General features: G+C 33.3%; 1 protein-coding gene and 1 long non-coding RNA gene across 7 annotated transcripts in view; one reads left to right on the plus strand and one right to left on the minus strand.

Annotated features, from left to right (window-relative positions):
- The window catches only part of LOC138939979 (uncharacterized), a 128316-nt gene that overhangs the window by 59863 nt on the left and 46801 nt on the right, over positions 1 to 21652 (minus strand). The gene's annotated exons all lie outside the window — the stretch shown is intronic.
- LOC138939976 (uncharacterized) overlaps positions 1 to 21652 on the plus strand; it is a 156520-nt gene that overhangs the window by 21351 nt on the left and 113517 nt on the right. The window lies entirely within an intron of this gene.

A 21652-nucleotide genomic window follows, 5' to 3' on the forward strand; every position in this document is an offset into this window, starting at 1 on the left:
TGTGTTGGTAGAGCATATGCGAGATTTTAATCGTGTATAATAGTTATAGAGCGCGCGATTTTTTTTTTTGAAATTTTATTTTTTGTCGAATTTATCTTTGCCCTATATTTGTAAAAAGATTTCATAACGCGTATACGGTAATAAAAGCATCAATTGCAATTCAAATCACCGTTATTCGAGAATCTCCATTTTATATTTTGATATCGGAATGTTCTGTTATTCGAACGTTTTATTACTCAAACAAATTATGTTTTGTGGTGCGACGTCTCTTCTCCTATCGAAACAGGAATATTTCAAGCAATGTTTACTTTCTAAACTTGAAGCTCTGCTTTCTCGCTCGCATTCGAGGCATTAGATGGAGGGTTTAGATGGTTAAAGAATTTACAAAAATAATGTAATTTAACTTAAAAACATATGTTAAATAATATGCGTGATTTGAAAAAAAAATTATTAATTCTTAAAAAAAATCTACTGTTTCTTTTTTTAAATCGATTGGTATATTGCTTGATTGTTCTATTATCTGGAAACTTGCTTATTTTCGATCGTTTGTATCATTTTATTAATTTGAATAACGGTTTTATCTGATATTGATTGCAAATTATTTATCCGCGATAATATCATATTACTTAGTTATCAAAATTATATTTTACGCGTTACCGAAATGCCAATCAGAATGCAAATTCGTGATCAGCAACATCGCGATGAGTACGATTTCGCATAGCTGCATGGTTAGTAAATTACACTCTTTGATGGTTCTCGAAAGTATGTATCAAAGTCCCCGGTGGCAATTCCCTGAAAATTTCCGGAATTTCGCGTTGGCCGTACGAGAAGCGAATCCAGCGGCGAACATTACGCGGCCGTAGAGTAACAGCTGTTTTGCATAACCTAATTAGCCAGCGGCGTACAGAATTAAACTCAACATTTTACTGACATTGAAAATCGTATTCTTTAACCGTCGGCCGCACATTTTTTTTATTATAATTACTTTTACTTAATTATAAGATAAATTAGAAATCTGACTGATTTTTTATAATCTGCAATATTATCCGGCAATCTGTAGAGATAGTCCATTGGATCCTCAATTAAGAAGCAGGCGAGTAGTAACTTGTCATTCGTTATTCATAAACCGGAAGCCATTTGAGCCTCGTTCAGTAGGCTTTATTAAAATTCGTGCTAGTACGAACATTAATTAGCAAAATGCTATTTATGCTTCTCAGAGAAAAGTCATTATTTAAACAAATCAAGAGTTTGATATGTCTGCGTGATAGGTCAAAATAAATAATGCATTATAAAAATTTTCAATGTGTTAAAGAAAAATAAATAATTTCTTTGGAATTATTCATCGTGAAATTAAATTATTTCTGCTTGGAAGAATAATTATTGGTAACGCAAATACTTTCTTATACAATATTTCGCACAACTTTTTTCCGACACTTATCTCTTGCGTTACTTTACAAAGTTACTTTACGATAATAGAAGCCAATCAAATTGTTAAACGTGCTACGATAACGGAACGATTTCGTTCAATCACATTCATTTGCGTATGGCGTATCTTCGGAGCATGCCGAATAATCGAATATGAAGTAATTGGCGCGATCCAAGTCGCATCCCGGCGCGTGCTAATCGAATCTTGTCTCTGCCCGTTATAATTAAAGTCTCGCGTGTTCAATTGGCCGCGTGTGCTACATTCGCAAAATTCGATAGATTCGCCATTAAATGACAAAATAACGAAGTTTCTTTTAACGGTTAAATTTTTTCGAGTAATTAAAATGCTTTTATATTGAAATATTAAAAACCAAATTGTCAATATTATTATTAAATTGTTAAATATCTACAATATGTTGAGTAATTTGTTAAAAAGAAAAAAGTATTATAATATACAAATTTGATAAAATAGAATTTTGGTGAAAATGTTTTATTACATGAAACTATTATTATCAATATACATATATCAATATATACACACATTAAAAAATACGTTATCTTAATTTTTAAAATTATTAAAATAATTATATTATAATAGATATTTTAATTAAATTTTCTAAAATTTGACATTATTTTAAAATGCTTTTAATTAGTCGCGAAAGAACGTAAAATATAAGAAATTGATTAATTTTTAGATGCAAAAGCCTGTGTAAATGCGCCGCTATATATGCCGGAATAGCTTTTAGTTGTTTCAATCGGGCGTAGCTTCATGCGAAGTGCAAATGCCTGTGCGACTAATCCTACGATTAACTGTCACCCTTATGTAACGGTTATTTGTATGCGCGTGTGTATATATTGCCGATGCAAATATTATATCGCGATCGCAAATCCAATACAGAATTATTCCGGTGATATAGTTTAGGACCGGCTCGCGTAACACGGTTTGTATCCATCGCCCGTAAATTGTTCAGCCTGCTTTCTGTCTCAATGTCAACGTCTGTAAACTCAAGTTAATGTTGTCGATACTTTTGGAGAATTGGCGAATTGCGTGCGTGAAGTGAGATACATAATTGCTTGGATGTTTGCTGATATTCGTCAGACCTTCTCTCGCTTTCTCCTCTTTTGTAAAAATTAAAGCATAAATTCAAACGACAGCATCACGCGATAATATAATATATTGGTGAAATGCGATTAGTAAAAGCCCGAATTGTATGAATATGAAATTAATTTAAAACGATAAATATAAATTTAATAATAATCGCGTGTACAATAAACCATATCAACAATGAAGTTGATTATGTACAATGAAATTACATATTTTTCTAACACCGTTATCAAATTGCATCTCTTTGCATTACGTTCAATGCATGTCATTGCTTCGAAACGCTAGTATCATAAACTCGATAATAAATTATTCTTGATAATTTACGGCAGTCCATGGACTGCTCGCATGGACGATAAATTGTTTCCGTTGTTTTTGCAGCATAATATAAATGGCGGTATGCACATGAATTTACATCACGTTTTAATTACGTCTTCCCATGACGAATATTTTGCTCGGAGCAGTACGAATGTTCCGCAAATATTTGTCTCGCCGGCTTTTAAATGCGCGGGTATGATTGCGCGAAATTTTTAGCAGAAAAGGCGCTTTACATAAACCGCGCAGTTGCGTGCCGACCGTGTTACGATTGCATGCCGTCATACGAACTGCATTTTAAAGGTAGGTGTCGGAAATGTTTTAAAGTTTTTAAATGTTTAAAACTACATCAACGCGCGTAATATAAGAAAATCTTTCTCGATGTCGTGATGTCGATTTCTATTGCTTTGCCTTTAATTATTTAAATGTAAAATCTTTTTATATCTATTCCCCATTTGCACAAGTTTTCGAATTTTTTTTTACAATTATTTACGATTTAAACTCTAAATAATCTTTCTTATCTCTCATTTTTCTGCTATTATATCTCAATATTTAATGTCTTTATATATATATTTTTTTTATATGTATAACGGTATTATTGTGTATTTTTGTATCAATTTCGATTCTAAGTAATTTATAATTATGTTTTTTTTTCAATCTTTATTTATCTTCTATTATCTCTAAACAAGAAAAAATGTCTAAATATAAATAAATGACTACGAAAGATAAATCGCTTTTAGCGCGAGAAATATCATTATCTTCAATATCGTTCTTAAACGGTTCAGTATAGTTCTTAAACTGTCTTGATGGAATGAGTCAGCGGGCATTGACGGGAAAGAAGCGTCTGACAGAGACAGATGTATAAGCGATCAATTCTCATTTTAGAGGTAATAAAATTATCGCTGCTTTTTAATATATCCTACGTTAATTCGAGATTCTCATTCGTCAAATTATGACATTACAAGTAGAATGACCCATTATAGCGATAATTCCAATTTCTATAGAATTCAATATCGATATTTCGATTTATATGATGTTTCGTAAAACTCTTGATTTAATTCGCATTTGAAGTTGGTAGATATTAATCGAGATAATTTTAACGTTTGAAATTATTATCGTTGATACAATTAGAGAATATATTCTTCTCGAAATCATCTTCTTATTCATTTCATGATCCAGATAAAATCCTATAAAAATGATCGAATTGATATAACGAATAGAGACTTGAAAAGCAACTACGCATCGTATCGAATTCTCAATACTAGTTTCAAGAAGATACTATGCGCAAAGCCTCTCATTATTAACAAGGAGTAAGATTTTAAGTTATGCAATAACTTCGTTCCGCCTTAGGCAACTCTGGTTATAGGAGAGCTTCCGTAACTTTCTAGTATTACTCAAACTTCTCTCTATCGTACTTTAAATGTTCCCTTCAAGGAAGACGTTTTAAGAACTGCGCCGCGGATTCCGGACAGGGTTGTCAATTAAGATTTCAAAATAAACTCTTTTCGTGCAACCTAAAGTGCAATTACGATACGATAATTAGATAAGAAGAACGCGGGATATATACGTGGCTTAATTAACAAAATTTTAATGGGAAATGTTTTGACCGTATTTACGATAAAGTTCTTGCCGCGCAATTATATCGTGATTATTATCAGGTGAAACATAATATCGTCTCATTATACACGAAAACTTTATTCGGAATCTGGTAGAGTGTAGTATTGAAATTTTAGAAATCTTATTAATTCCTTCAACGAAACTTTTAACGATGAGAACTGTGTCTAATTTAATAAATACGCCATCTAAGTTCCGGAATAATCGAGAAGACTTTAAGCTCTCTAGAAGTAAACGCGAGTTTCGAAAGGAGATAACGAGAAGGAAGTCGGTCGTAGCAGGTGTTAATGGGAAGGATAATCCTTTAGTTTTATCCTATAAAATCCCTGCCTGTGTCTTGGTGTTAATTATGTTATCCACGTCTGCCAGATGTAATACTCATACCAGTTCGGGACCAATTTTAGAATTCTTAAGAACTTTCAGCGTTTACGTTCTAAGATATCATTTGATTTTAATTACAATTATCTTTATCATTAATAAGATTAAGATAATGGTGTGACTCCAATGGATAAGATAATGGTGTTCATCAAATCTTTTCTCCATATTTTTTTACGGGCAATGCAGAGAAAGAGAGATGCTACATTTCTGATAATTATTAATAAAGAAATGTTAAATATACGGATGTAAAAAAAATTTTGATGGCACTCGAATGAATTTATCAGTTTGTACATTTCTCTTGATAATGTAACGTTATATTTTTTTGTTTCTATTGCAACACATATCGCATGTATTAAAATATATCTGAAAAAAATCGGCGCGAGGCAACCGACGACTTTTAATTATTCTCGAGAAGACTAGCGCCATATAATAATACTCGGAACGGCGTCGAGCGCATTTTTACGGCTCCTTTTCATTCACGAAAAAATCAAAAATATTAAAAAAAATTCAAGTGTCGCGTATGAGGTGATTGATGATTTCGAGAGCGAGGCATAACTGTGAATTTGTCGCGATAAAGTTCACGGTGCTTGCAAAGCTCGTAGCTGAATATCGTTCCGTAAATATTCGATAAATCGGTTACTCTACTATATGCATGCTGTTTTAGCTCGGAAACGGGGTTAAATTTCTATACGTTCCCCAGAGTTGGATGTGTTTTAGGATTGGTTCGTGACCTTCTTGCGTACGTTCTAGAACCTAGCCGTCATGAAATGCGCCCTACTTATGCTTACTTCCGCGATCAAGATGGTAATGAACACGACCGACATTCCCGTATCTCGCGATCGTAAAATCAAATCGATGTTAAACTGTAAGTAATCAATCTTATTAAGCACCGAAATTTGAATTTATGATAATTTCAAAAAAGGAAAAATTCTGCTTTAAATTTAAATATTGAACACATATTTGCCATTATGCTTTTAAACATTTTAAGCCGTAAATTAAAGCCGAAGACCAGAATATATATGAGAGACAAATAAAGATATTTATAATAATATAGTAATTAAACTTTAATTTTTTTAATTGGCTAATTTTTAACAAATAGATAAATATGATAATATAAAGTAAAATATACGATTAAACAAAATTTAGACATTTTGTGAATTTCTTTTTTTATAATACATAGTATGATCAATATTATACATCTAATTATCTTCTTCGATCACATCAGCTTTAAGATTTTACTATTATTACACAATATCTTCTTTATGTATGTATTGCTAAAATTAGCACATAAATATATCGTTTGCTGTGTATAATCTCCTAAAGATACTTGGTTTATTTTTATTGTGATATCTCTTGTTCAATTTTATATCTCTCTTTATATCTCTTTTATATCTTTTATTTTTATACTATGCTTTTGTTCCTCTTTTCAGATGAACTGAATCTATCTCTTTCTCATTTCTTTGGATTTCTGCTTCCCTGTTTTTTTATATAATTATATAATTTTTTACGACAATTATTTCAATTATTTATACGTAATTTATTATTTTTTTTTTTGCATGATACGATAAGATCATCTGTTTTCAAGTCATGCTTTTCCTCATAAGGTGTTAATTAACTGGATCAGCGACCGCATTCATTGTGACAGATCGATTGGTGTGTGTGTGTGTGTGTGTGTGTGTGTGTGTGTGTGTGCTTTCGTACGTGTTTCTCTTTTTTAAGAGCCCTTTTTACCGACGTGTTTTACTGTCGACGGTACTTTATTAAGCCCTATTCGTGACTAGTTTTTCATTCTTCGTTTTCCGTGGGATTTTTCGTTTCTATCCGTAGCAACAACAGCGAGACGCCCGTTCACGATCTCGCGCAAAATTTCGCGCTCAGAAAATTGACCGAAGTCCCGGCTAAATATACGAAAAAATAGATAAATTGTTGAGTTGACAAAACGAAAATTAATTCTGCATTTAGCATCTTTGAAAACAAGATTGATGAACTTCAAAGTTAGATGAAGCCTGCGATGCAAAAAGTGAAAAAGTAAATTTTGCAGAATATAAAATATAAATGTGTGCGAGAGAAGGGACATAAATTTCTTTTTCAAAATCAAGATAAAAAAAATGAGAGTATGATATTCAACAACATGCTAAATGCGATTTTTCTTTTACGAGGAAAAACGCAAAGCAAATGCGGTGGCAATACTTAATTTACAATTTAACTCAGCAAATATGGCAGTTAAAGATGGGTTTCTTTTTGAAAATGCATTTTATGATAGATTACTTTGTGATCGCAGTAATATATTTAAAAACATGTGATCAATAGTGAAGCAGAAATTTCAAAGTACAGACGTATTTTTCACTTGGCATTTCGATAATTCAAACGATAGATCGAGTCCTTTTACTCGCGTTCAGCGTCTCGTGGGACATTTCGAGTAAGCTTTCCAATTGCTCGATTCGTTTCCATCAATAGCCATGAATGTATTCTACAATCCAGCTGTACTTAACAAAATTGGTCCAGATCACAGATTGAACGTTGTTATATAAAAATTGCGCGTACAAATTGCTTCGCTAATCACTTATTTGCGAATACGTAGATGTTAAAAATCGCGAATAGACAGTGTTTTACGCGCGGTCTATATTTCGTAAAAAAAATTTTATTAATTATAGACAAAGATACAATAAAATACAGAATTATTTCATATTCAATAACACATAATAAGATACAATTAAATATAAGTAAGAAGGCAGAATTAATAATAAAAAAAAAAGCATATTATAGAATATAATTGATAGATAAAAAAAATAGATGACGTTTATTTTCCTCAATTTTCTATCTTTATCAAAGATTTGTATAAAAATAGAAGCAGAATACGCATATTATTGTTTCCCATTAAATACTGATAAAATTTGATTTGATTGCGCTATATTGCGAATCAAATTGAAATAATGTATCAGCAATCCAAATTTGGAAAACGAATTTCAGATTTATATCGTTTTCTTTCAGAAATTATCATTATTACATATTCTACCATTTTCAGGATTTTTACAAAAAAAAAGAGAAATTGTTTTTATTGATTTGTGAATAATCGGAAAACACAGGAAACATGAATTTATACGAGTATAGTATATTTATGATATAAACCTTTAGTTCAATTCATAGAAAAATTCAAACCTTTAGTCATATTGTGTTAGATGTTGTCAGTATATTTTTTCAACATCATCATGCAGACAATGAAATTGTTTGACTGCACGCGTTACATATTACACGTAATAAAAGTTTCGATTTTTTCAATAAATAAATTGTCTATTTTCTGTAGGACACGATGTGTCGTCTTCAGTGATACTGATTTAATTATGCAACTGTTACATTATTTTATAATTAATATTTTATTAGGACGTAAATGACTTAACGTACGCTTCTATTTAGAATTAACGCATTATACAATTAAAACTACGGTCAAATCGATAAATTATCGACAATACCGCCGTAATACAGCCATCGTAGCCTACAGTACGATCTATCATTGCACTCTTCACAAGATGATATATTGCTCGACGGTATTCTTCACTTGAGTGCATTTTTTGTTATCGTTTCTCTTTTCCTAGCATCGTCGCGTATTAATGGAGCGTCGAGTTTCTTAAGTTCCGTAGGAGTTTCATGTTGATTCCAGAAAAAAGTCTTCTCTCTCTTTCTGATTTTTTATCCATTTTTTTATTTCCTTTGTGACGGATTAATTTTTATTTTCCGAGATTTACAATTATACAAGTTTATTTTTGTTCTCATTGTCAATACTTTGTATAAAACTTTCTTATTTTTCTTCTTATTTTTGAAATATTTTTCGTACAACCATTTGTATGCGAGAATGTCTTTAATGTGTAAAATTTCTATTTGCGGTTTTGATAACGCAGAGGATGTTGTTTTAGACAACTTGTTTATTGCCACGGTCGTTAAAGACTATTGTGATAGTAGTTTTTCCAGCGTGCGAATAACACGATATCATACGTAATAAACGTGATTTCGCCGCACGCCGGGATACTAATTCCACGCTAATAATAGAAATTGCATTTTAAGCGCAAAATAAAGAGATCAGCATATTGTATGAGATGAAAATTGTTTCAACAATTCTGTTCTGTTAGTTACGGTGATAATAGTATACATATTAAATTTAGGCGCATATTACAATTGTTATTTTCATCGGCCATACCACTTACTACAATTATAAAAGAAATTTCTTTAAAACTTTTTGGTAATTAATTTTTTATTCGTATAAATACTTGTAATATTTATTTAGCTTAAATATCTTATAGTGTCAAACGTATATATAATTTTGCTCTCTAATTAAATAAGATTAAACATTTAGCCATGTTACAAGCATCACATACAACGTATCCAACCGGAAAAGGCATGAGGTACGGCCAATGTTTCATTAATTTCACAGGAAATTTACGCTTGACAGAAAACACGTGTCTGTCTCCATCATAATAATTTGTATGACCGAATATATTTCTTTTTCGAAAATTTAGCATCGGACGAAACAACAGTTGTGACGGTTCTATCGTTTCCACCAGAGATTATCCTTTAATCGTGCGAATTAATGCGGCTTTATTGCGCGTGCAAATTACAGATAATGCATACTTATGTGCCATTCGTGTGGAAATTCATAGAATTTTACGTTAATACAGGCGTGTTTTACGTCGGTAAATTTACGGAAAATTCTGCTGGACGTTTTCAAATACAGAGAGATTATCGTTCATTTAATTGGGATATTTATTCTTTGAATGCGCGAGCGGATGATGGCATTGATATTTTCTCGCTTTTATTACAGAGATATTTTTTCCCTTCGATAATATCGCAATAGATTTTTATGGCCTTTGAGAGAAAGTTGAATAGTTCTTTTTATTTTAAATAATCCTTTTCATTCGTTTTTGTGGATTGATTCCATTTTAATTCGGCTTGATCATCGCAATATAAAATCATCATTACACAGAAAATAGAAACGATCCTTTTATAGATTAAAATATATTTTAGTTAGAAGAAATTAATTAGCTTTCGATTACTAGCAAATATACGGTATATGTAAAATAAATTTATTTTATATTTTCAATTTATTTTTGGACGAGTTTATTTATTTTTCTATTTAATTATTTTTCGGATCCTATTATATCTTGTATATAAATATTTTTTTACTATAACACGTCGATATAAATAATTTGCGCTGTACTTTTTCTTGAAACTTTTTTTATAATTTATTCGATCTCTTGCCTTTATGTTTGTCGCGTGCTCAAATATTTCGCAGAAGGAAGTGACGATGCCACGCGAATGACTTGTCGTAAAGTCATTCGGTAGCCAATAAATTTCTTGCCCCTCCTTCCCCACATCCGTCTTTGCAGTCGCGACTGCACGTAAAACGACGGAACGACGCTTTCGAAAACGTGCTGGAACGAGGGTGGGTAGTCTCTCTCTACAGCCCGGACAAATTGGCTGTGGCCGCGGTAAGCACAGTCGCGACAAATAGGTGCTGTTTACTTATGTAGATCGACAAACAAAATAGGTGTCGTGCTCTTAGCCGGTAGTCGTTGAAAACGCTTGAAATCCGCAAACTGCTGACGATATACCCCATATGTCCCGTGAAATCAGTTTTCTATGCATTAATTTTCCATTATGACGATAAGAAGATTTAATCCATAAGAAGTATTGATGCTAAATGCTTCGAAATGAGTTTTGATCGATTAATTTTTTTCATCTAACAATAAATATCTTTTCCATTTTTAAATAGAAACTAAATTGTATCAGAAAATGAGAAGTAAATTTAAAAAAATATTGGAACACAGAACGTAATGTTGACAATCGGATCAGATTATAGATCCGTCCGGTTTTGGTCAGACGGGCCGATTAAGATTATCCGTTACTACTGCAAGACGAGTTCTAAGATTGAACGACGGAACAGGATTGTTATTAAGCCGTTATATATTACATTATAAATTTTACAACGATCAAAATAATTTCATTACTTTGATAGAATTTTTATTACGAACGTTAATAATTTATTCCATAAATATTTATCGTGATAAATCGTAACTAGTATTTGATGTACCGTGTATTAACTGATTATATTTATAATGAATTACAAACTCTTGTGCTGTACGATATTCCGGTGTTGTTGGCTGAGCGATGTACAAATATAGAGCACATTTATACACACGGGACACCCTGTAGCATCGTTGGCAGTGTCGCGGAGAAGTGGAAATAGTTGGGAGCCGCTCGAGTCTGGTAACAGTGGGAAATAGTCGAGGATCTCTTCGTGGTGCAGGATGGTAGTTGCAGTACGTAGGTTGATCGGTGGAGTGCAGTGCGGATCCATAAGTCATAAGGTTCAACACGCTCAACCGGCTTTTCAACAAGACGAACAAGCGAGTAGACGCGGAAGAAGCCGCGACGAGAGAAGGAGTGTTTGCTCGTGACTCGCATCATTCTCTCTCTTACCACCATTTTCTCCCGTCTACTGTCGTCGGTTACACCCCGTGGGTTACTACTCGTGCGACTTCAATTACGAGGCCGATCACCTGCTCGTTCTCGTTTATACCACCGTTCGATCTCCGTTGAACACATTTCGTAATTGTTTTTACGTGTACGGTGGTTTGATGTCGATCTTATTGCAGCGCATCAAATTGAGGCATTTAAAATGGTATCGATGATAAAAAATTATCAAAATATTAACTACTTAATTATAGTTAACTACTTAATTAATATTTGTTTCTTAACATTTTAATTACTATGTGAAGAGAGACCAGATGGTAAACTAAATTACATAAGTAAATTATGAAATTGTAATAAAAACATGAGATTATGCATACAAGACAAGTTGGAAGTTTAATTTTTAACGGGCTTTCAATTAGTTTTATCGCACGGTGAGTGTCAAACAAACAATGGAGTTATCAAAACTCTCAGCCCCCTGGCTTGTCGATACATCGAGCAAGCAATCGCTATTTCCATTAGCTTTATGGATTTCGATGGTGATTATTGAGGCGTGATTCGCCGATAGCGAATGCGTATTTGTGTCCCCGTATCCCCGTGTCTCTGTTTTCAGGATGGCGTGCTTTACCTGATTCAATTACAATTGCACGTCTGTCGAGCGGGTAGACGGAGCGTCTACAACGCCAAGTTCCGCTTGGTTTTTGCTTTTATTTGCCACAGAGAGCCACGGTTAATTGAGAACTATATAGTATCCTTCGGCCGTGGCGAAGCAATTTACCTAGCCGAAGGTATAGGCAATAGTTACACGCGTCAGTTTTCGTTTCTGGTCACCGTTTTCTATTTTTACGACGGTGCAACGTCGCCGTCTGGTACGCTTAGAGACCAGAAGGTAACATGAGCTATTACAAGAGTAATTTTGTTCGACTAAATTCTTTCTCCTATCTATTTTCTTATTTTTCTTTTATAGATGTCGCGTGCAATCGACAATTTGCAGGCGATTAAAACTGACGCGTGCCAGATAAAAATTGTATCCTTTCGGAAATTTTAGCAATAAAAGTAATTACGCAATTTCACATTTCGTCGACGATTAAGCGATAAATAAAAGTCAACAATGTACTTTGAGTTCCCACTGTATGTGAATCACTCTTGCAGTGAGATTAATTGCGGCAGTTTGTTGTTGATTCGTTGGTGTAAGACGAATGAATGTTATCTCGGTACTTCAATTTGCAGATCGTAATTACTTCGCGGAAGCGAATCTAGAACTTTGTAGATGTTAAAGCTTTTATCACGCTCGACTTCGTGCTTTTTCGTTAATTGAAAATTATGTTGGTTTCACATCTCGTTACGTATTACCCCATTGTGCGGCTTCTATAATAAACAATTTGAAAATACATGACGTCTCGTGCGTGTATTATATTGTTTCTTGCAGCGATTTGCACTAGATAAATGAAAATCAAATATCTGGGAAATGCAATTTTTAAAACAAATTTTACGTGCGTATGAAAGGAAGAGCGCAAATCTCGAAAAAAATACAAATATGTATATACTAGTAGAAAAAAAAAAAAAAAAAATGATATTTTCTATTAATCAATAAATAGCAAGTAGTTAGAGATTAGCGAAAATTAAAAATGACATATGTAAGGTAGAAAGACTTGCAACAATTTTAAAGTTAAATCAAAATTTTCCTTCATCCATGCAAGAGTATGCTTATCATAAATATCGATGTGCTTGTTCGATTACCCTCCCATCGCGTTTTTGACAGTTTACTCTCCGCACTGTACATTTTCTATTGGCCTTTGACGTGACAAAATGTTATTCGGTATTGCGTGAAATACGTGTGCACTTATAGTACATGCGTGGAGACACGCGAGCCGCGAATGAGCGATGAATCGATTACGAGCTGCGTCGAGCCGAGTGCTACTCTCATTACTCGGCGAGAGAGTATCGACGCTGGTCCGGCATTTGCGATGGCTGATGATGTTTGCGCGTACAACAAGTATCGCGGTCATATAACCAGATCGCCGAACCCTTCGTACGTGGTAATCTTGTATGGCATTTTTTTTGCACGTATCAAAAGCGGGTACCAACATGAGTAACCCGCGGCTGAATTTGCCCATCAATTCGCACAATGCATGTACGGTTAGTTATGGTTTTTTTCCTCTATCTATTTGATATTCCAGATATTCGATATTTGTATCATCTCGCTTTCGGCGAAATTTTTGTTGCATTAACGCTACAATATTCGATATAAATATTGTATATTTAATTTCTGTCATCTACATTTTTATCTCATCATAAATGTACATTCTATATATAATTCGTTTCTATTTTATATTTCTCTTATATTTCTCTTATTCCCCTCTAGAGTGAGAGTTATTATATTTTTATTATGTTAGTGAGCATTTGAGTGACCGCATATGTTTTATTCAAGCTTGATCGTTTTTTTATGTTTGCATGGTATATGTGAAAGTTTATCCTAGATACATCAATATAAGACCCGTCTACTTGCAATGGTACATATGCTTTTATCGTTATCGGCATAAATCTAATTTGTCCACGTTCATTGTGCGTTTATCGAACTAAAAATATATTCTCATAGTACGTATTGATTTACACATACGTATTGATTTACACATGCTCTGTACGTCAACAAATCATAAAATATCAAGTTCCTTTTAAATATTTTGATCGAAATTTTATTCTTATCATTGATTATTACTTGTTAATTATATAAGATAAGGATATGAAGGAATTAAGAGAGAGGAAGATAAATTTTCATTATCTACTTTGTTTTCTGTTTTAGTGTCTCATCGTAATAAAAAAATCACTTTTCGTTAAAATATATTTTTTAGATCATAAGAATATTTAACATTTTTTAACGCTCGGTGTGTTAGCAAGTTTTTTCATTTGATTAATGATTTTCTCTATAGTAAAAGCTTTTATTTCTTATCTTTCCACCGTTGATGTGTTTTTATAGAAACGATTTATAGCAATGTAAATAGAACGTGATTGAGAAAAAAGGGAGACGAGTGAGAAAAAATTATGGAAATTTAAAGTAATTCGGAATCGCTTCCTAAATTGTGAAAATATCTCAACGATTTTTTTGCGCTGATTTCTTCGTTCAGATTCTTGAAATCCTTCTTGAAATTTACTTCTCGGAGTCCTTATTAATGCCTAGCCACCCTCCCCTTTTCGATCCGAAGGAGACAAGAAAGATATGACATAATATTTTAAAAATGGTAAGAGAGAGAAGCGAGGACAAAATCTATTTATCCTTTCTTTTAACATCTATGGTGATCTATCTAAATATTCGGAATGTCAATATGAAATTTTTGTTCTTTTATTCATCACTAATATCATTGATCGCATTGATTAATGGAACGTTGTTTCGAAACATTAGATTACTATGGAATGACTATCAAGAATAATTTTTTAGTAGAGAGGACATTATGAGAGCACACTCTAAAGAATTTAAAAACTGAATAGAATACAGATTTGCCGTACTGTATGGTTTAGGCAATTGAATCAAAGTATGGTAATTAAGATTATCTTGTAAATGGAATAGCTCAATTATTTTCGCAATAATAAAGTTAATAATAATTATATAAGAGTTACGATAAATTTTTAATAAAATACATAGGATAAATGCGGTATATTGTGAGGGAGAATCCAATTTTTATTAAGAAATTAAAATAACATCAATTAATTTTATTATTGTAATATTATCAAGATATTTCATTTATTCAAAAAATTTAATTCTTTTATCGTAATTACTTCGACTCGTAATTATTCGATTGCGATTCTATTTTTCTGCATTGCTTGCTCTTCTTTAGTCTTAGATTTGACGTCTCGCTGTAATAGAATAGATGACTTCTTTCAGATCATTCTGCGGGATGTAAAGCCGTAAAATTGACCGCAAGTCTCTCCTCTGTTTGCGAGATTGGGGAATTCTACGCGGCTATATGCGACACATATCGTATCGATCGACAAATTGCGATTTCAAGGCTTGGCATCTCACGGCTATAAACCGAGAATCTCTAACATGCAGTGACCCTTCATTAATTAGTCTAATTTCTCAGTGCAACTTTCCCTCAAAATATAAATTCATTAGAAGCGGATGCTCTGAAGAATTTTATGTGTAAATGACTTGCGTAACTTTTCTCGCAGCCGCAAAGTTGGCCTCTTTTCCCAAAGGGCTATTAAAACCGACCACCTGAGGCTTCGTTTTACCTGCTAAGAAAGTTGGGAATCTCGTTTGCCACCACATACGATAGCGTACATTTTATTTTTGCTCGGAACGAGGCGCACACCCGTCGATCGAAAAATGAGAATAATATTTCGATATATAATATGTGTGAGTCTAGAAATAATAAATTATGGAAATATTTTGAATATATTATATATAATTATCTTTATAATGTATGCAATTTTATTGTGTGGGGTGACTAGATAAGAAGGAAACGACGGTGACATTTCCATTATTACAGCACACTGAAACGATTAATGAACGAATTCGATCTACACAATATTAACTTGAATAAAATAAAATTATTATTTCTTAAAATAAATAATTTCCTATTTTATGCCGCAAAGTTTGACTGCTTTTTTTGAACTTTGTTATTTTAATATTCAAATGGATGGAAACAAGTGGATGGTAAAATAAAAGTACGTGATTGAAGCTTTCAAATGTTGACGTTTTTAATTGACAGAAAAAAATAACGACTTTATTTTTTTTTGTTCTATTTAAAATCACTATTTAAAAAAAATATCATTATTTTTCTCCTCTTTTTTTCTCTTTCTTTTTTGTTCTAAAAAACTATTGATTTTAAATATCTGATGTCCACGATGTTCACGATAATAACATAATTATTCTTGATTTGCGCAGATATACGGTTGAGAGAACACGGACGTAATTTAATCGATTGATGAAATAATGTATTGTATTTAATGATGCTTCTGGGATCAATGTCCTTCACTAAAAGTGACCTACTTCTCGCTCCTCGTTATTCGCGGTGATTTGCGGTATCATTTGTTCATTGGTTTATTTTCGCATATCATAAAGATGCGTAAAGATGCGTTTGATATTATAGTTCTGTCATAAACTCGGACTCGCATATGAAAACAATTTTGTGGATATATAATATGATATATTATATATCATTTTTTCCTTGATTATATAAATATATATAATCAAATATAAATATATAATAAAACAGATATATTCTTTAATTTTGATAAATTTCTTTCAGAGTTTAACGCAATTAAACGATGTCTATATATATATGAAGAAATTTTGTAATAAATATAAAATAGATTAACTTTCCTCAGATCAATTTCGATCAAGACATACATTGTATCTTATGTGAGAAAAATTATTTGATTTGAGAGAAAAAGAAAATAGGGAAAGAGATTGATTAAAATTTTACTATTACTTAATCTTTATATTTGAAACTTATGTTTTATCATTTACTATGCTTTAATATTTAAAAAGTATTTTGCTATTATTTACTTAAACGTATACTTAAATGTTACGTTATTTATTTAGATTTTACGCTTTTTATCACGCCGATGTATTTACATTTTAACGAAAATATTTCTTGCATATGATTGCAAGACTCTTGAAGTTTATCTGACAATGAGTTTGAAGGAGAAAATAGATATTATTATATAAAACTGATTTCTCTTTATTTCGAAAATTGAGCCTTATAGAAAAATATTTTCTTTTACATTCTCAATCCGTTTTTACACGGAATCTCTTCCCTTCCTCGATAATATCACAGAATCTGCCATAACCCCGTATACCATGTATATATAAAGTGAACAGAAAAGTCGCGAAGTGCGTTCACCCGTAAAACGAAAGCCGCGTTCGACCGCACGCATAATCTCATTTCGCGAAAGTACGTAGACTTTGCGGTTCATCAAAAACGGATTACGCGATCGATCGGCTAGCAAGGATACTTTCCGCCGAGAGGCGCGTTCGTTGCTCCGATCCCTCGATGGAACCGGACGAAGAGAATGAACGTACTTTGACATTCTCTGAACGATCAGCTGAGCCGAAAATGAACGATGCGTTTTATGATGCTTTACAGGGGCGACCGCATTCTGTATGCACTTCCGTTTACGTGACCTGCCTGGTGCATCCGTGGCGTGATTTATACGTCGTTTTATTGGTGGTTCCACCTCCTTCCGTTGACTACGAATAAACGATCGCCGAGACGATCTACTTCCACCTTTTGCGCGATTCCTTTCTACATTTGTCTGAAATAGTTTTGATACGACGTGTCATTGTCGCGATTTTATTATATGTAAATTATTGTTCGTTTTTTTTTGCCCACGTATATTTGTCTTATTTTTTCCTATCGAATATGTCTTTTTTTTGTCTTCTTTGTCAAAAAAGAATCACGTACCATCTCTTACAGAAATGGAAACGTCACAGAATTCAATAGATCGAAAGGAAACTGTCGATTCCCGTCGACGACGGTATAAAGTGACACGGAGTCCTTCGATTTTCGAAGACGTTTAATTATCTTTCGGATAGCACAGTTTGCAAAATGTACACGATGAGAAGAAATATAGCATAAAGAGAACTAATAGAAAAAAGACAATGAATTTAATGTAAAATCAATCAATTTTATCGAATCACTTTTCGCACGGTTTTGTAACGACAAAGATCCAAAATTTTATGCCAGACTAAAGCAATTACGAATACAAAAAACTATATGTCTCAAAAATTTTATTGACTATGATATTAGCTTAGAATTCGTATTATTAAAGAATACAACTAAAAGCAAAACAAACTGATTCAATCAAGCCAAGATAGATCTCTTTGATTAAGAAAAGCCAACATTTGCCGATGTAATCGTGTCACAAGAATCTTCGGCACTATGGCGGCTCTGTTTTCTACTCGACATGCCACGAATGTCTGCAAATGACACATATTATTTGACGTCGTATTTCATAGATGATACTATACAATCGGCGAGACATAAAAAGTTAAGAATAGTGGATTAGTGGCAAATCTATAGTTACGTGGGAATTTTGAGGAGGCAGTGTTAAAAAAGAGAGAGAAACCGAGAAAATCGGTCCTAATTTTTACAGAGAGGAATACTAGCTCATTCTAAAAATATCCATTATTTAATAGCACATTGTAACTTTAAATGTATTTATATTTTCCCATATAGTTGATCCAATCGCTCATAGTCTAATGTGCGTTGTATCTCGCTTGATTATGCAAAAAATTGAAAACGACTTAAAAAAATTGCAGATGGTAAAAGCTGAAATTTTATTAATTATAGATTCTTCTCTCTTTTTTTTTCTGTCTTTCTTTCCCTTTTATGTTATGTATGTTTTTGAAAATTTTTCAATTTTTACATTCAAATTATTCATTTATATTTTATCCCTATTATATTGTGATTGAGATATATATACATTCTCTGTATTTATTTTATGTTGCAGTTATTATTTTCTTACAAAAAACAGATTTTTTATTTTGCGTTTCGCGGTTATATCTATATTTGCGGATTGAACACACGCGGAGGGATTTTACACTCAGTCCCACAAATTGAAGGACCGCCACTGCAAAACGGATAAAGCTGAAAGCCCGTGCTTCTTTTATAACGGTCGAGTCAGCGTTTCTTCGTTAAGAAGAACTTTACTCACGTGGCGATTTTATAACATACCTCGGAGAGAGCGGAAGGGGAGGGAGTGTCGAACGAAAAGAGGGATGCAATGGCAAAGGGATTCTCTCGCGCAACGCAAGGTGATTGATGCGTTGGATAGGACTCGAAAGTCAAAGCTGTCGCGAGTTTTTCGATGATGAAGAGCGAAAGTGCGAGTGCAAAAAGTATCTCGGATCGAACGTTCTGATCGTGCGTTCTGATATCTTGAAATATAATCCTGTGCGGTTGCAATAGAAATGTCGATTTACTTGATCGATGATGTTGAAAAAATATTTAACGTACATAATTATAGCTTCTGTGTTCAAGTTAAAAAAATCTTACTCGTTAACCTGATTTCCTGACACTTTTAATTATATGTTTTCTTAATTACATATTTTTAATTACGTATTTTGTCTTAATGACACGTATGTTACACACGCGCGAGCATTGCTTAATTACTTTGGCCGTAATTTATCAAATATAATAGAACGAAATCAACGTTCGGACACAAGAAGCCAAAAAACAATCTAGAAATGATGATTGATGTTTACAAAAAGTCGCCGAGAGTTTTTTAACAAGGAGAAGACAATCCGAAAGATTCTATTTGGAAGAACCTAATGGGATGACATGGTATTTCTCTGCCTTTTGTAAGTAATATATATATAGAGTATTCTAGATTCTCACTCCATCACTCCTTTCAAAGTATTTCTTCGACCAATTGAAAGTTAGTTTACTCTTAGGTAAAACTTTAATTGATCTCTATCTCACTTCTCTCTTTTTTCTCACAAAAAAATTTATTAAAAATTTTCATATCAAATTTCTTTTTTGATAATTTTAATATCCGCACTTCGATCTGGCATTATAAAACAGTTATGAAAAATTTTGAACGGTTAGAGATGCTTTAGTGTAATTTTATTGACACATTGATATCGAATTGAAAGATAAAACTTCTGAGAGGATGCGCGCTTCTCCTTTTTTTCCTTCGCGACTCTCAGGACTCGCGACCGCATAACATCCTTGATGAAGTGGATCATTCGCGCGCGGGATTTCTATCCGGGATTCGCAAAAAACGGATTCGTTCACCGGCGAACGTTTTTTCAAGCTCATCCGCATCCTTCTTTTTGCAAGCCCGTACGCGAGAAGCTACCTTGAATTTTAATTAAAGCATGGTTAAAATCCCTAGACACCGATACCCACTTCTTGGTCTCTACCTGTTCTTGCACGATGTTACTGGTAGGAGCGCGGTGCACCAGCTCGTGAAATAAAATCAAGGAAAGGCTTTGCGTCGAGAGGTGCCGGAGAGCGAGACCGGATTTCTCTTTCTCGAACTGTGCGAGCGTGTCCTTCCCTCCTCCCCTCTGCTCTTCTCTCACAGAAGATTTTATTTGTTAAATTGTTCGCATTTCTTCCTCCATTCTTCCTCCAGTTGCACGTCAAATGTCTGCCTTAAGAATTTTAATTCAAGTCTTCGAGGCTTTCGACGCGTCAAAATTTTGCGACGAAAAAGAGTTATAATCTCCTGATTATACGAAGCGAGTCCGCTACTCAGCAAGGGCAGATTCTCGACGGGATTTGTTTGGGAATTGACGAGAATCGAGCTTCTCGCATCGCCGTTAAATTAATTCATATTTTGTTGCGAAAAATGTACCGTTTGTTAAATTTATTATTCGACGAAAATGTGCATTGCGTTAAATCGATTTTCACAAGTATGCATTGAGCAGACTCCGTTCCTAGAATGAATGCAAGAATAGCTAAAATCGTTTCAACAATATCGTGATGCGATGTTATTGAAAATTGCAAATGCATCGCATGTCGCGATATATTCGAAAGGCGTTTCCTTTCTCCCGGCTTTTTCAAGCGAAAATAGGTAAACTCTCGAATCTTAATGCAAGCACGGTTCCACGACGTTTTTGCATGTGGTTTGCTCCGTTGCATAATAAAGCGATTTAGAAGTTTTTGCCGGCCGATCAGGAGAGAACAGGCATACGACTTGGACTGCCAATTTTCCACAAGGTTCTTCGGTCCTTTGCTCGATCTTTCCCTCGGCGATATCATCGACGTCATCCCAATTAAGAACGTTCCTTAACGAGTCTTGAGGAGTCTTCCAAAATCGCAAACGGGAGTTGATTTCGTGAGTTTTACGAGGGAAAGAATCTCTCGAGAATTTCTTGGAATATTTTCGCTCTTAGGGTTTTCCTCTTTTCTGTCATGCTCTTCTTCTTCTTCTTCTTCTTCTTCTCTCTCTCTCTCTCTCTGTCTCTCTCTGCCGTTCTTATCAACCAATTTTTCGCTGTTTCCGCGAATACGTGTGTCGATTGAACGATCTTTGCACCGGATAATTAACGCTTTAACTATCTCCGACACGTGTGAAAAATTTCCAATGAACCAATCTCTATAAATAGCTTTTCGCCGTCTATAAATTGATAGGATAAAATAAATAAACAAATAAATATATATATATATAACATAAATAAATATGAAATATGAAATATTAAAAAACATAAAATTTATATATATATATATATATATAATGTATAATCTATTTCTATATAATAAAATTGTACGAAAATATGTAATATTATTGGTTAGAAAATTTATAGTAGAGTTTATATTTCCTCCTTTTTCAATTGGCATCTCGAATTATGAGCGACACGTGCACACAGTCAATCGATATACCGATTATTCGAGAGGTTCGAAG

Source organism: Polyergus mexicanus, unplaced genomic scaffold (assembly GCF_030449975.1).
Source record: "Polyergus mexicanus isolate NDT 795.1 unplaced genomic scaffold, iyPolMexi1.0 SCAF_15, whole genome shotgun sequence".
NCBI lineage: Eukaryota > Metazoa > Arthropoda > Insecta > Hymenoptera > Formicidae > Polyergus > Polyergus mexicanus.